At 35.7% G+C, this 14,694-nt stretch overlaps 1 pseudogene; it reads right to left on the bottom strand.

Annotated features, from left to right (window-relative positions):
- Window positions 1-13,087: 13,087 nt before the first annotated feature.
- LOC100921585 lies at window positions 13,088-13,918 on the bottom strand (annotated as a pseudogene).
- Window positions 13,919-14,694: the final 776 nt, after the last annotated feature.

Genomic DNA, 14,694 nt, shown 5'->3' with positions numbered 1-14,694 from the left:
TACAGTAGTAAGTAACCATTGCTGTTGCTGTTTCTAACTCTATTCTTCCCAGGGAGTCTTCCCTGCAATGTCTGGTAGTCAGAGATTATTCTAGCATCAAAGTAAGCCAGAATTATAAACTTGACTTCTTTTGACATATTGAGGATAAGAGTCTCCAGGTCTTCATAAAAACATTTAACCTCATCAGAGTTTGTCACAGGATATACAGGCACTGATGATGGTGGTATGACATTTTCCAAAAAGTGACAATTGCCTGTCATTCATTCCTTTTTGGTAGGCACACAAGCCTGTTTACTAGATTAGTTTTGGTTGCAAATTCTACACCAGTTTTATAACACTACCCTTCACTGTGCATATTCTCCAAAAAATGTGTATCCAGCTCTAACTTCAAGCTGGTTTTCACTTGCCAGCTTTGTTTCACTCAGGACAGCTATTTGGATGTAATACCTGTTGAATTCTCTTACAACAAGAGTTGCTCATCTTTCAGGTCGATTGGATTTTGTGCTGTCTATTTGTGTGCACATATTCCATGTACTGATAGTGAGTGAAATCCACTTTACAGACATTTTGTACATTTTTTTTTATGTTTACACTGCAGAGTAGGTCCCCACCTGCTACAACAATCAGGCCAGGGTTGGGTAAGCAAACATTTTAAACCACCTTTTCTAGGCCCTTCCTCACACGTTAAGATAGTCAATGCAATCCTTAAAAGGCTAGTTAGACATGCAGAATTCTTTCAAATCCCACTATTACTTTCAGAGAGAAGACTACCCCATAACTTGGGTCACCTGTGTTCAAGATTGTGGCTACAACTCCCAGCGTATCCATACCTGCTGCTTCATCACTCATCCATCACCACAGGACTTTGAGATTGACAGAGATAATAAGATGTAATGGGTTTTGTCTTTTGATCCATGTATAAATTGGATTTAAGTGAATCAGAGTTGCATGAAGTCATCAACCTCATTCTATCTTCCAGAGTCCTCACCATCCAGTGGCAAAACAAAGTCAAGACAAGTGGTGATGGCTCAAGATGCAGTGGATGACCTTGGTGTCTTTGGTGTTTAACCAAGCTCTAAGTGTGCCTCAGTGCCTACTTCATCTGCCTTCATAGTAGTGATTAAAAAGTAGAGATTAAAAGAATTAGAGTAGATAATGAGGAAACCAAATTATCACTCTTTGCAGATGATATGATGGTATACTTAGAGAACCCTAGAGAATCAACTAAAAAATATTAAAAAATAATACACAACTTTAGCAAAGTTGGAGAATACAAAATGAATCCACATAAGTCATCAGAATTTTTATACATCACTAACAAAATCCAACAGCAAGAAATACAAAGAGAAATTCCATTTTAAAATAACTGTTGATAGTATAAAATATTTGGGAATCTATCTGCCAAGGGAAAGTCAGGAGCAACATAATCAAAACTACAAAACACTTCTCACACAAATAAAGTCACATCTCAACAATTGGGAAAATATTAAGTGCTCCCATAATAAAGATGACAATACTACCTATTAATCTATTTATTTAGTGCTATAACAATCAAACTCCCAAGAAACTATTTTACTGACCTAGAAAAAAATAACAACAAAATTCATCTGGAAGAACAAAAGGTCAAGAATTTCAAGAGAATTAATGGGGGAATAAAGCAAATGAAGGTTGCCTAGCTGTACCAGTTCTAAAACTATATTATAAAATAGCTGTCATCAAAACTATTTGGTACTGGCTAAGAAACAGAGTAGTTGATCAGTGGAATAGATTATGTTCATAGGACAAAATAGTCAATGACTATAGTAATCTAGTGTTTGACAAATCCAAAAACCCCAGCTTTTGGGATAAGAATTCACACTGACAAAAACTGCTGGGGAAATTGGAAACTAGTATGGCAGAAACTAGGCACTGACCTACACATAACACTATATACCAAGATAAGGTTGAAATGGGTTCATGATCTAGACATAAACAAATTAGAAGAACATAGAATAATTTATCTCTCAGATCTCTGGAGGAGGAAGGAATTTGTGATCAAAGAAGAACTAGAGATCATTAGTGACCACAAAATAAATAATTTTGATTATATTACATTAAAAAGTTTTTGTACAAACAAAATTAATGCAGAGAGGATTGGAAGGGAAGCAATAAATTGGGAAAACATTTTTACATCCAAAAGTTCTGATAAAGGCTTCATTTGTAAAATACATAGAGAATTGACTCAAATTTACAAGAATCCAAGTCATTCCCCAACTGATAAAAAGTCAAAGGATATGAACATACAATTTTCAGATGAAGAATCGAAACTATTTCTAGTTATATGAAAAGGTGATCCAAATCATTATCGATCAGAGAAATTCAAATTAAGATAATCCTGAGATACCACTACACACCTCTCAGATTGGCTAGGATGACAGGAAAAGATTAAAACAACCAATGTTGGAGGGGATGTGGGAAAACTCAGACACTGATACATTGTTGGTGGATCTGTGAATGGATCCAACTATTCTGAAGAGCAATTTGGAACTATGTTCAAAAAGTTATCAAATTGTGCATACCCTTTGACCCAGTAGTGTTTCTATGGGCTTATATGCCAAAGAGATCTTAAAGGAGGGAAAGGGACCCACATGTGCAAAAAATGTTTGTGGCAGCCCTTTTTATAGTAGCAAAAAATTGGAAACTGAATGGATGCTCATGAATTGGAGAATGGCTGAATAAGCTATGGTATATAAATGTTATGGAATATTATTGTTCTGTAAGAAACAACCAGCAGGATGATTTCAGAGAGACCTGGAGAAACTTGCATGAACTGATGCTAAGTGAAATGAGCAGAACCAGGAGATCATTGTACATGGCAACAACAAGATTATAGGAGGATCAATTCTGATGAACATCGTTCTCTTAAAAAATGAGATGTTTCAAACCAGTTCTAATTGTTCAAAGATGAAGAGAGCCATCACACCCAGAGAGAGGACTGTGGGAACTGAGTGTGGATCACAACATAGCATTTTCACTCTTTCTATTGAGGTTGGCTCTCATTTTATTTTCTTTCTCATTTTATTTTCTTTCTTTATCCAATTTTTCTTTTGCAAGATAACTGTATAACTATATATACATATATTGGATTTAACATATATTTTAACATATTTAACATGTATTGGACTACCTGCCATCTAGGGGAGGGGTTGGGAGGAAGGAGAGGAAAATTTGGAACAGAAGGTTTTGCAAGGGTCAATATTGAAAAATTACCCATACTTATGTTTTGTAAATAAAAACCTTCAATAATTTTTTTTAAAAAGGAAAAAAATAAAAAAGAAACTTTAAGTTCTATGTTCTCTCTCTTCCTCCATTGCCACTTCACCCAATTGAGAAAGCAATCAATTATATATAGGTTGTACAGCAAAACATTTTCATAATAGTCATGGTGTGAGTACATTTCAGTTTGCATTAACTCACAGAGGTCTTTCCAGGTTTTTCTTACAGCTTCCTGCTCATCATTTCTTATAGAACAATAGTATTTCATCATATTCACATAACACAATTTCTTCAATCATTCCCCAGTTGATTGGTTTCCCCTCAACTTCCAATTTTTTGCCCCTAGAAAAGAACTGCCATAAATATTTTGTACATATAAGTCCTTTTCCCTTTTGTTTGTGTGTATGTGTGTGTGTATGTATGTGTGTGTCTTTTGAAATACAGACCCAGTAGTAGTACTATTATTAGGTAAAAGGGTAGGCATGGTTTTATAGTCTTTGGGGCATAATTCCAAATTGTTCTATAGAATAGGTGAATCAGTTCACAATTTCACCAACAATGTAATAATGTCTCATCTTTCCCATATCTTTTCCAACATTTGTCATTTTCTTTTACTATTGATTTAGGCAATCTAATAAATATAAGGTTGTACTTCAGAATTGTTTTAATGTGCATTTCTCCAATCAATAGAGACTTATAGCATTTTTATACAACTACAGATAGCTGTGATTACTTTATCTGCAAACTACAATTTTTTTCATTCATCAGTTTTACAATGAGTATTTTATGAATTTAATTCAGTTCTTCTATATGTTTAAGAAATGAGTCTTAAGCAGAAAAAGTTTCTTCAAAAAATTTTTTTCACAATTACTATAGCAAATTGTAGTAAACCTGCTATTTATTTTATTTTCTCTATATACTTTCACCTTTCTCCTCAAAAGTGTTTTGTTTCTTATTACCCCTTCACACAATCTACCTTCTTTTCCATCACTATCTGCCTTATCTCCTTTACCACATACTTTCCTATATGGTAATGTAGATTTCTAAACCCATAAGAGCATGTATGTTATTCCCTCTTTGAGCCAAATCTTAGGAGAGTAAGGTTCACTCATTTTCTCACCACCCTCCTCTTCCACTTTATCTCCCCTAGAAAAGCTTTTTCTTGCCTCTTTTACAGGAGATAATTTATCCCATTCCATCTCTCACTTTCCCTTTCTCCCAGTACATTACTTTCTCATCCCTTAATTTTATAATTTTATTTTTCAGATATCCCTTTTTATTCAACTCATACCTCAACTAACTCTCTCTCATTCTCTCTCTTTCTCTCTCTCTCTCTCTCTCTCTCTCTCTCTCTCTCTCTATATATATATATATATATATATATATGTGTGTGTGTGTGTGTGTGTGTGTGTGTGTGTGTATCCTTCTAAATGTCTTAATAATAAGGAGCTTCTTATGAGTTACAAACATCATCTTCCCATGTAGGAATATAAAGAGTTTCACTTACGGATCCAGCCATTCTGGAGAGCAATTTGGAAGTATGCCAACGGGTTATCAAATTGTGCCTACCTTTTGATCCAGCAGTGTTTCTACTATTCTTATGTCCCAAAGAGATCATCAAAAAGGGAAAATATTTGTGATAGCCTTTTTTGTAGTGGCAAGAAACTGGAAATTGAGGGGATGCCCATCAGTTAAGAGAATGGCTGAATAAGTTATGGTATATGAATGTTATAGAATATTATTGTTCTATAAGAAACAACCAGCAGGATGATTCCAGAGAGGCCTGTAGAGACTTACATGAACTGATGCTAAGTGAAATGGGCAGAACCAGGAGATCATTGTTCACAGCAACAATAAGATTATACAATGATCAATTCTGATGAACGTGGCTCTTTTCAGCAATGAGATGATTCAGGCCATTTCCAGTGATCTTAAGATGATGAGAGCCATCTATACCCAGAGAAAGAACTATGAAAATTGAGGGTGGATCACAACATAGCATTTTCACTCTTTTTGTTGTGGTTTACTTGGATTTTATTTTCTTTTTTTGATTTTTTTCTTTTTGATCTGATTTTTCTTGTGCAGCAAGATAATAGTATAAATATGTAAAACTATATTGTATTTAATATATTTTTACCATGTTTAACACATATTGTATTCCTTGCCATCTAGGGGAAGGGTGGGGGGAAGGTAGAAAATTAGAACACAAGGTTTCAGAGGGTTCAATGTTGAAAAATTATCTTTGCATATATATTGAAAATAAAAAAAAAAAACTTTAATTAAAAAAATTTTACATTTTTAATGCCCTTATGATTTGCATGCTTCCCTTGAGTCTTGTATTTGAAATTCAAATTTTCTTTTCATCAAAAATGCTTGAAAGTTTTTTATTCCATCGAATATCCATTTTTCTGATGAAGGATTATATTCAAGTTTGCTAAGTCAGTGATTCTTGATTGTACTACTAGCTTCTTTGTCTTCCAGAATATCATATTCCAAGCCCTCTGATCCTTTAATGTAAAAAGTTGCTAATACTATATGAGGATCAACTCTGATGAAAGTGGCTATCTTCAGCAATGAGAGGATCCAATTCAAAAACAATTGATCAGTGATGAACAGAACCAGCTACACCCAGTGAAAGAACACTGGGAAATGACTGTGGACTTCTTAGATTTTTATTTTTCTTCCCAGGCTATTTTTACCTTTCTAAATCTGATTTTTCTTGTGCAACAAGAGAACTGTATAAACATGTACACATATATTGTATTTTGGATATACTTTAACATGTTTAACATGTATGAGACAGCGTGCCATCTAGGGGAGAGGGGAGAGGGAAGGAAGGGAAAAGTTGGAGCAGAAGTGATTGCAATACTGAAAAAATTACTCATGTCTGTCAATAAAAAGGTATAATTTAAAAAAGAAGAGAAAAAATGTAAAAGTTGCTAAATTTTGTATTATCCTGATTTATGATACATGAATTGTCTGTTGCTGACTACTAATATTATTTTCTCTTTGACTTGGAAGCTCTGGAATTTTGCTATGATGTAATATTCCTGAGAAGTTTTCATTTTGGAATCTCTTTCAGGAGATGATAAGTGAATTCTTTTTATTCCTATTTTATCCTCAGGTTTTAGAATATCAGGGTAGTTTTCCTTAATTTTTTTTTTTTGAAAGATGATGTTCATGTTATTTTTTTATTATGGCTATCACATAATCCACTAATTTTAAAATTATCTGTCCTGCATCTATTTTCCAATTGTTTATACATTGAGATATTTCACATTGCCTTCTATATTTTCATTCTTTTGTTTTTCTTTTATTGTTTGTTGACTTTTCATAGTTATTAGCTTGCATTTGTTCCATTCTAATTTTTAAATAAATTTTTATACCTCCTTTTCCATTTGGTGAATTCTATTGTTTTTTATAATTTTTTTTCTTTAGTGAATTTTTGTGCCACTTTTTCCATCTGGCCAATTTTGCTTTTTAAAGCATTCTTCTCACTGATTTCTTAACTTTCATACCAATTTCCCTACTCTATTTTTAAGGTGTTATTTTCTTCAGTATTTTTTGTGTCTCCTTTACCATATTATTGACTCATCTTTCAGGATTTTAATATATCATTCCCATTATCCTTCCCACTTTTTCCTCTACCTCTCTTACTTGATTTTCAAAATCCTTTCTCAGCTCTTCCATAATCTCAGACCAGATTTCTACATTCAGAATTTTTTTCTGTTGTTTACTTATTTTCCCAGTCTATTACTTGACTTTTAATCTTTAAATAGGTCTCTGTTTCCAGGATGGAGGTTGCATTATTCCCAAGTTTCAGGTGTTTTTTGTGCTGCTCTTTTCATAGATTCTTTTAGGGACCCACAAGTTTTTAGTTCTTTCAAGATGGTATAATCTAAGTAAGATATGTTTACCATTATTCAGACTTGTATTCTACTCAGTGAGTAACTACAAGGATTCTTTTCTACCCTGTAACTGTGAGGAGGGTCCCTGCTCCATTGTGGCCTCAAGTTCTGATGTCCTAGTGCTCCTCCTCACCCTGGGACTGCCATCTTCATTCATTCTGCTGAATGCACTGAAAAGTTCTTACTACTCTTTTTATATTTAAGTCATGAGAGTATACAGCACAAATATTATGTTTGGATGCATCTGTAAAGATAAAGTTGGTCCTTTAAGAGAAACTTTAGAAACCTTTTCTTCAAAAATCCATCGCCAATTATGTAATAGTCTGGTTATCTTTAATGGAGACCCATGTGTAATATTTGGAGCTGTGGCCAATAAAATTTGCCACTCTGGGATGGTTTCACAGCATACATTAATTTATGCATTAGTATAAAAGGTGTATATCTTGTCAGCTCTTATCCCAGATAATTGTACTGCTCACTTAATGGCCTTTAGTAAAATTCTAGCCATAAGCACTGGGTAAGGAGTAAGGCTTTGTTCTGGTTGTGCTGGGAGGTTCACCCACTCTATCACACTGTCTCCTTGATGAAGGACTGCTGTGGATGCTTCTTGTGTAGCAAAAATTGATATTTCCAAAGGTTTTTGAGTGACTCTTTCAACCACATTGGATAAAGCCAGTTCAACTTCTCTCAAAGCCTCTTGAGCTTCTTTTGTAAGCTGGCATAGTGAGTTTAAAGCACTGTTTCCCCTTAAAATGTCATATAATGGTTGAAATTGATAGGTAATCAAGCCTAACACTAGACACATGCATTGGATATCTCCTATCAATTTCTGAAAGTCATTTAAAGTGTTTAGCTTCTCTGTTCTTAAGGAAAATTTTCATACTGTAAGCACCTTAGGGTATATTTCATATCCTAAATATTGAAAAGGAGGATGTCTTTGAATTTTTTCTGGAGCTATGTACAATTTGTAGTTCCTTAGTATTTCTATGGTCTTTTGTAGACATGCTTCTAAAATTTGTTCCTCAAGTGCACATCCCAATATATCATCCATTTAATGTAATAACATTACTTTTGGAAATGCTTTTCTTACTGGAGTAAGAGCAGCAGCAACATAAATTTGACACATAGTGGGGCTGTTTTTCATTCCCTGTGGCAAAACTGTCCATTCATATTTTTTATAATGCTCAGCTAAGTTAACGTGTGGGCACTGAAAAGGCAAAACTTTTCATATCTTCCTTATCTAGAGGAATAGAATAGAAACAATCCTTAATGTCTATAACCCAAAGAGGCCATTCTCTAGGCAAATGAGTAGGAGATGGAAGTCCAGGCTGAAGAGTTTCCATAGTTTCCATCTGTTCATTTACTTTTCTTAAATCAGTCAACATTCTCCATTTTCCAGATTTCTGTCTTACAACACATACTAGGGAATTTCAAGGACTTAGAGATGGTTGTAAGTGTCCTTGGTCAAGTTGCTCCTGTATTATATCTATTAAGGTCTGCATTTTGTTGCTAGACAAGGCACTGTTCTATCCACACTGGTGTATCGGTTTTCCATTGGATAGGAACAGGTGAAAGTGTTGGCAGGCCTTCAACAGCAGTCCTGCCTAAAAAACCGAAGTATTCATTTGTAATCCTAATTGTTGTAAAATGCCTCTTCCCCACAAATTGATGGGGATTTTCCAAAAGGAGTAAAAACTCCGGTTTTGCCTTCAAAAGTCCATCTCAAAGGGATAGCACTAACTTAGCTGCTATTGATCCTCCTATGTCCAACATGCAGATGTCTGCTTTAATCTTTGGCCAGGGACTGGGCCAGTTGGCACCTCTGACTGTACGATCTGCACCAGTGTCTACCAATCCTTCCAATAGTATGCCATTTATATAGATAGTGAACATGGATTGGTCAGCTGTTACAGCTGTTGGTCAATATATTCCTGGATTCTGCTGCTTAGAATCAGAATCTGGGCATCTATCACAAGATTGCCTATTAGGAGTCTATATCAGTAAACCTGATGCTACTACTTCCCCTGGCTGATAAGTTACACATTGTCTACCTGTATTAGTGACTGGGATATTACCTATACATTCCCCAGTTTCCCACATCAGTGTATGGATGAACACTGTTTTGTTAGTACTTTTAGGAGGTGAAATGGTCAAGCCTACTGTGCCCGGAGGCAAGGGATCCATAGGCTGGAGAGGAACAGACTTCACCTCTTTAGGGGATATTTCACTTGTCCCAGCTGCATACAACTCTATTCTCCCCAATTGTAATCCCTTTCTCCCATCAGATTGCTTGCTGGATGATTAACAGAAATTATCTTTCCATGTTCGGATCTTGAAAAGTCTGCATCATAGCCTGGCTATAAAAGATATTTGTGCCCACTGTGGCACAGCGTCTTAGGATCTCCTCTAAAGGAGCATCCTTGCGTAGTCCTAGTATAATTCTTCTATAAACCTCATTGGCATTTTCTTTAGAAAGGTGCCTTATCATAATATCTGTTACTGCATTTTCACCATTACTTGGTAGGACAGCTGTCTGCAAACATCCCACAAAATCAGCAAAGGGTTCATTTGGCCCTTGCGTTATTTTTATGAAGGCCTCTTCTTTGTCCTATTTACCTGGGATAAACCCCATTCTTTGATAGCAGCAGAAGCAATCTGCTCATTTGCTGCTATGGGGTAATTAATCTATACTGAAATGTCTCCATAAGAACCTACACCTGTTAGTTGGTCATAGGTGATTGGAGGATTAACTCCACTTTGACTATTTCATTGGGCTTGTATCCTACAGAGCTCACTATATTCAGAAAACCACAACAGAAAGTCCAGGTTCTAAGCATGTCCTTGCTATAGATTTCCAGTTACTAGGGTTAAGACTTTATAAGCCAAATTCTGTAATAACATCTTAACATAGGATGATGTAGCCTTATAAAGAGTGCAAGCCTTTTTCAGATCTTTAAGGATTTCTAGATCAAAAGGAGTGTATCTTCTACTTTCTCGACCTGAAGAGTTAAACTGTTGAATTATAGGATACATTTCTATTTTCAAATCAGCTGTATTCTGCCCTTCTTCTGTGGCTTTAAATAGTGCCTTTTGCAATTTAGACATGGGAGGGGTGATTGCTGGGAGGGGGGGAGGTACTGGTGATATCACTGTCCCTCCCACTCCTCCTCCTCTCTCCAAAGTTGAGAGGGGATGTCAAGGACCTGTCAGGTGTAGCTGGAGTTGAAGCTGGGCTGTGAGAGTGAGAATCACCACACCCTTTAGGTTCACTTAAGTCCTAATGCCTTCTGGCAATATTGCCATTAATCTGTCCTTTGTCTTCCTCTTTTTCCTCACACTTCCTCATTTGGCTATTCTTAAAACTTTTCTTTTATCTATAACTTGGAGGATTCTTTAAGGCCAATTCTATTATGTTGTATATATAAAATGTTTCCTTAGAAATTGAATCAAGACCATTATCATTATAATATTCACATAGTTGATTTCCTACTGGTTTCCAATAATCTGCCTCTTGAAAAACCAAGGGGACATACATTCTAATGTATCCACGAGTCCATCAATCTGCTCCCAAGTTTGATTGTAACTTGTCTCTTTATCAATCTGAGTATGCTTCCTGTAGATCTCCTTAGGGGTGGGGATGGGGGAGAATCTTTTCTTAATAGCTGCCCCATTTCAGCTAGAAAATGAGAATTACTAATTTATCTCTTAACAAAGTAAGTTCCCTGTTTATCTATTAAAATATTCACCCTGTTTACTGGTCACCTGGGACTTTTTCTGTGAAATTAGGGTCCTTGGTTCACCCTTTGGGCACCAAAATGTAAAAAGTCTGGACTAGCTCCCTGGAGGCCTCAGAGTCAGCCAGAATCAGGATAAGCAAAAGTCCTTGGTCTTTAGGGGGAGGAGTGAATGAGATGGACAAAACTGCCAGGAGTTTTGCCAAGGGTCTAGAGTCCAGAATCTCCATGCTGTTCTCCTTCTCATCCTGAGGCCAAGTGAGTCTGGCTTGTCTCATCCCACCTTCTAATCCCTCCTATGATTATCTGTACACACCAGAAGATGAAGCCAGCACAGAATAGTGGGAAGGGCCATTTTTCCAAACAAATGCTAATAGAGTTATTGTCCAATAAGTAATTAGCCTTAAATGCTTGGTTGTCTGATTCAAACACACATTTTAACAGTTTCATCCCTTTACACTCTTGTTTGAGTAGCACTCAAACAGCAGTGAATGGAGCTAGGAAATCCAAGATACAGAGGTGGATTTGGGCTCCCCTCTGTTCTATAGATGGGAAACAGCATGTATAATGGCTCAGAAGGGAGAAATAGGAACATTGTTACAAGTAGGTGAGTTTGACTGGAATAATGAGTATGTTGGGCAGTGATATAAAATCAGTCCAAGAACATGTGTTGGAATTAGATTATAAAGGATTTTAAAAGTCATAAGAGATTAAATGTTTTCCTAGATATAATAGGAAGCCAGTGAAGCATCTTGAACAAAGTTGTGACATGGCCAAACCAATGTTGGAGTGTAAGGAAAACAAAGATGATCATGAAAGCAAATGGACTTTCCACATATGTTCACATTCAATGTTTCCTTGTCACTTGAAGTCGACCTCAGTTTTTAAAAAGTACATCATCAGAGCTCCAGTTATTCCAGGTGCAACTAAAGAAAAAGATTTCACCTATAGTATCAGGCAAAGCACAAAAACACTCATCCAGAAAGAATACTCTTCCCAATGTGATGATTTCTTTTTTTACCACACAGCATCTCATAATGTCCATTTTCTTAGGCATGGAGGAGATGGCCAATAAAGCCTCTAATGATGAAATCCCATATGAATTTTTCCTAATTTCTTCTTCCTTTCTTCTACCTAGTATTTCATACTTGCAAAGCTCTTCTATGTACTATATTTTATTTGATGTACAAAAAAGAAAGTTAGATAGTCAGGGCAGGTCTTCCAATTCCCATTTCGGAAATGAAGAAATTAAAGAAAAAAGACATTAAGTAACTTGACCACCTCATAAGTCATAGACTGAGAATTAAAATCCTGGTTTTCTTACTCTATAACCAGCATGGTTATTTTTTACATTAGAAAATATTTTGAGAAAGCAGAATGTGTCCAAGCAGATGTCACTGTGGTGGAAACGCCAGGAATGGAGACCATGAGGAAAAAGGTCAAAGCTATACTTTATAATCAATAAGAACAAAATTAGTCAATAAGATAGAAAATCTTTAGATTTATCAGTCATTTATATGATTTGTATAATAATATGTATCATCAGTGCTTGGACTCATGGATCACCAATTTAATGGAGGAAGCAATACAAAAACAAATATATACAAACAAGCTATATACAAGATTAATAATGATCAATATATTAATATTTACTAAATATTAATAATAATTAATCACGTTAATAAAGGGAAGACACTAGAACTAAGGAGGATTGGGAAAGACTTCTAGTTAAAGATGGAATTTTTTTTTAACTTATAACTTAAAGGCAGCATGAGTCAGTAGAGGAGGCAGTAGAGAGAGCATTCTAGATATGGGGAACAACTTGAGAAAATGTTCTGAACCAAGAAATGGGGCGTCTAGTTCATGGAACAGCAAAGAGGTCATTGTCACTGGAGCCAAGAGTATCTAGTAGCAAGTAAGGCATAAGGAGACTTAAAAGATAAAGTGGAGCTAGGGCATAAAGGAATTTCAATATCAAACAGAATACTTGGTATTTGATCCTGGAGGCAATGGGGAGGCACTGACATTCAGTAGGGGGAAGAGTAACAGAGTGAAACCTGTATTTAGGGAACATCACTATAATGACAAAATAGAGGATAGATTTGAATGAGGAGAATCCAAGATTTCTGCCTCCCTCTATTTTCCTCAAAAGTACCAGTTTCTTATGACAAGGATCATGAACCAGCCCCATCAGTGAGAGAAAGTTGTTCTGCTAATGAGTCTTTTAAGGGCATATTTTATGTCTTTATTTTTTAGTGTAAAGATGAAAGGGTTCAACATGGGAGTGAGCATGGCATACATTGCTGAGGTAACTATGCTCTTCCATGAAGAGTGAGTAGCTGAGGAGTTCAAAATCACTCCAAGTCCTGTGCCATAGAATAAGGAAACAACAGAGGTGAGATCCACAGGTAGAAAAGGCTTATACTTACCCTGAGCAGAGGGATTTTTCAATATGGAAAAACAAATCTGAGTATAAGAGAAAAGGATTCCTATGAGGGGGAGAAAACCCAGCAATCTAGCTATAATATATACCAAAACATAATTGATAAAAGTGTCAGAACAAGAAAGTTTCAGAACCTCTGCAAGATCTCAAAAGAATTTTGGGATTTCATGGTCAGTACAGAAGGAGAGCCGTGTTACCATTAGACTATGAAGAAGGTCAACCTAGAAGGCTTGTTATCCAAGAGACCAGCACCAGCAAGCCACACAGCCTAGGATTCTTGATAACTGTATAGCATAGAGGGCGACAGATAGCTACAAAATGGCCATAAGCCATTACAGTGAGGAGGAATTTTTCCAAATCAATAAAAACAAGAAAGAAGTACATCTGGGCAAGACAGTCAGCATAGGAGAGAGTCTTGTTCTGTATCAAGATGCTCACTAACATCTTGGGGACTGTGGTAGATATAAGACAGAAATCCACAAAGGACAAGTTAGAAAGGAAGAAATACATGGAAGTGTGGAGATGAGAGTCAGAGCCAGCATTATGAGACGGTTTCCAACCACTGGGACCAAGTACATGCCCAGGAACAGCCCAAAAAGGGACCTCTGAAGCTCTGGCTTCTCAGAAAATAGCAGGAGGATAAAATCAGTAAATTGTGTTTGATTTCCTGGTGTTATCAGGCTGACTTTTCTGCTGGAAAAGAGAAATGAAATATTGTTATCTTTATATATGAAATAAAAAAGAGTACCCAGTTTTGACTTAGAATTTCTAGATTCTTACCCTGTCTCTGCCACTAGTTACCTTTGTGATCTTGGACAAGTTATCATTTACACATGCAACCACAATGCAAAATGATGAATATGGAGTCAAAGATCTCTACAACTCTTTCATAGTTCATTCAATCTTTGCAATAGGAACAACCACATTTAAGAATGAAAAATTTTTAAACATCATCTCAAATTTCCTCAAAACATCAATGACAATTGAACACTGAGATAAAGATAGAGATACTATTCCCTAGTGATAAATGGTCAAAGAATATTAATAGGCAGTTTTCCAATGAAGAAATCAAAACAATGTATAATCATAAGAGAAAATGCTCTAGATTAATACTAATTACAGAAATGCAAATTAAAAGAATTTTCTAATATTATTTTGCACCTACCACTTTGGCTAAAATGATAACAGGAAAGCAACCATTTTAGACTACAATCTGGAATTATATCCAAAGATTTTTAAACTGCCTATAGCATTTGAGCCAGAAATACCACTACTATATCTGTTTCCAAAGATAATTATGAAAAAAAGGAAAAAACCTATATCTTCTAGAATATTTATAGTATTGTCTTTCTGG

Source organism: Sarcophilus harrisii, chromosome 1 (assembly GCF_902635505.1).
Source record: "Sarcophilus harrisii chromosome 1, mSarHar1.11, whole genome shotgun sequence".
NCBI lineage: Eukaryota > Metazoa > Chordata > Mammalia > Dasyuromorphia > Dasyuridae > Sarcophilus > Sarcophilus harrisii.
The sequence above is the reverse complement of the archived record's forward strand: the minus strand, read 5'-3'. Positions and strand labels throughout refer to the sequence as shown.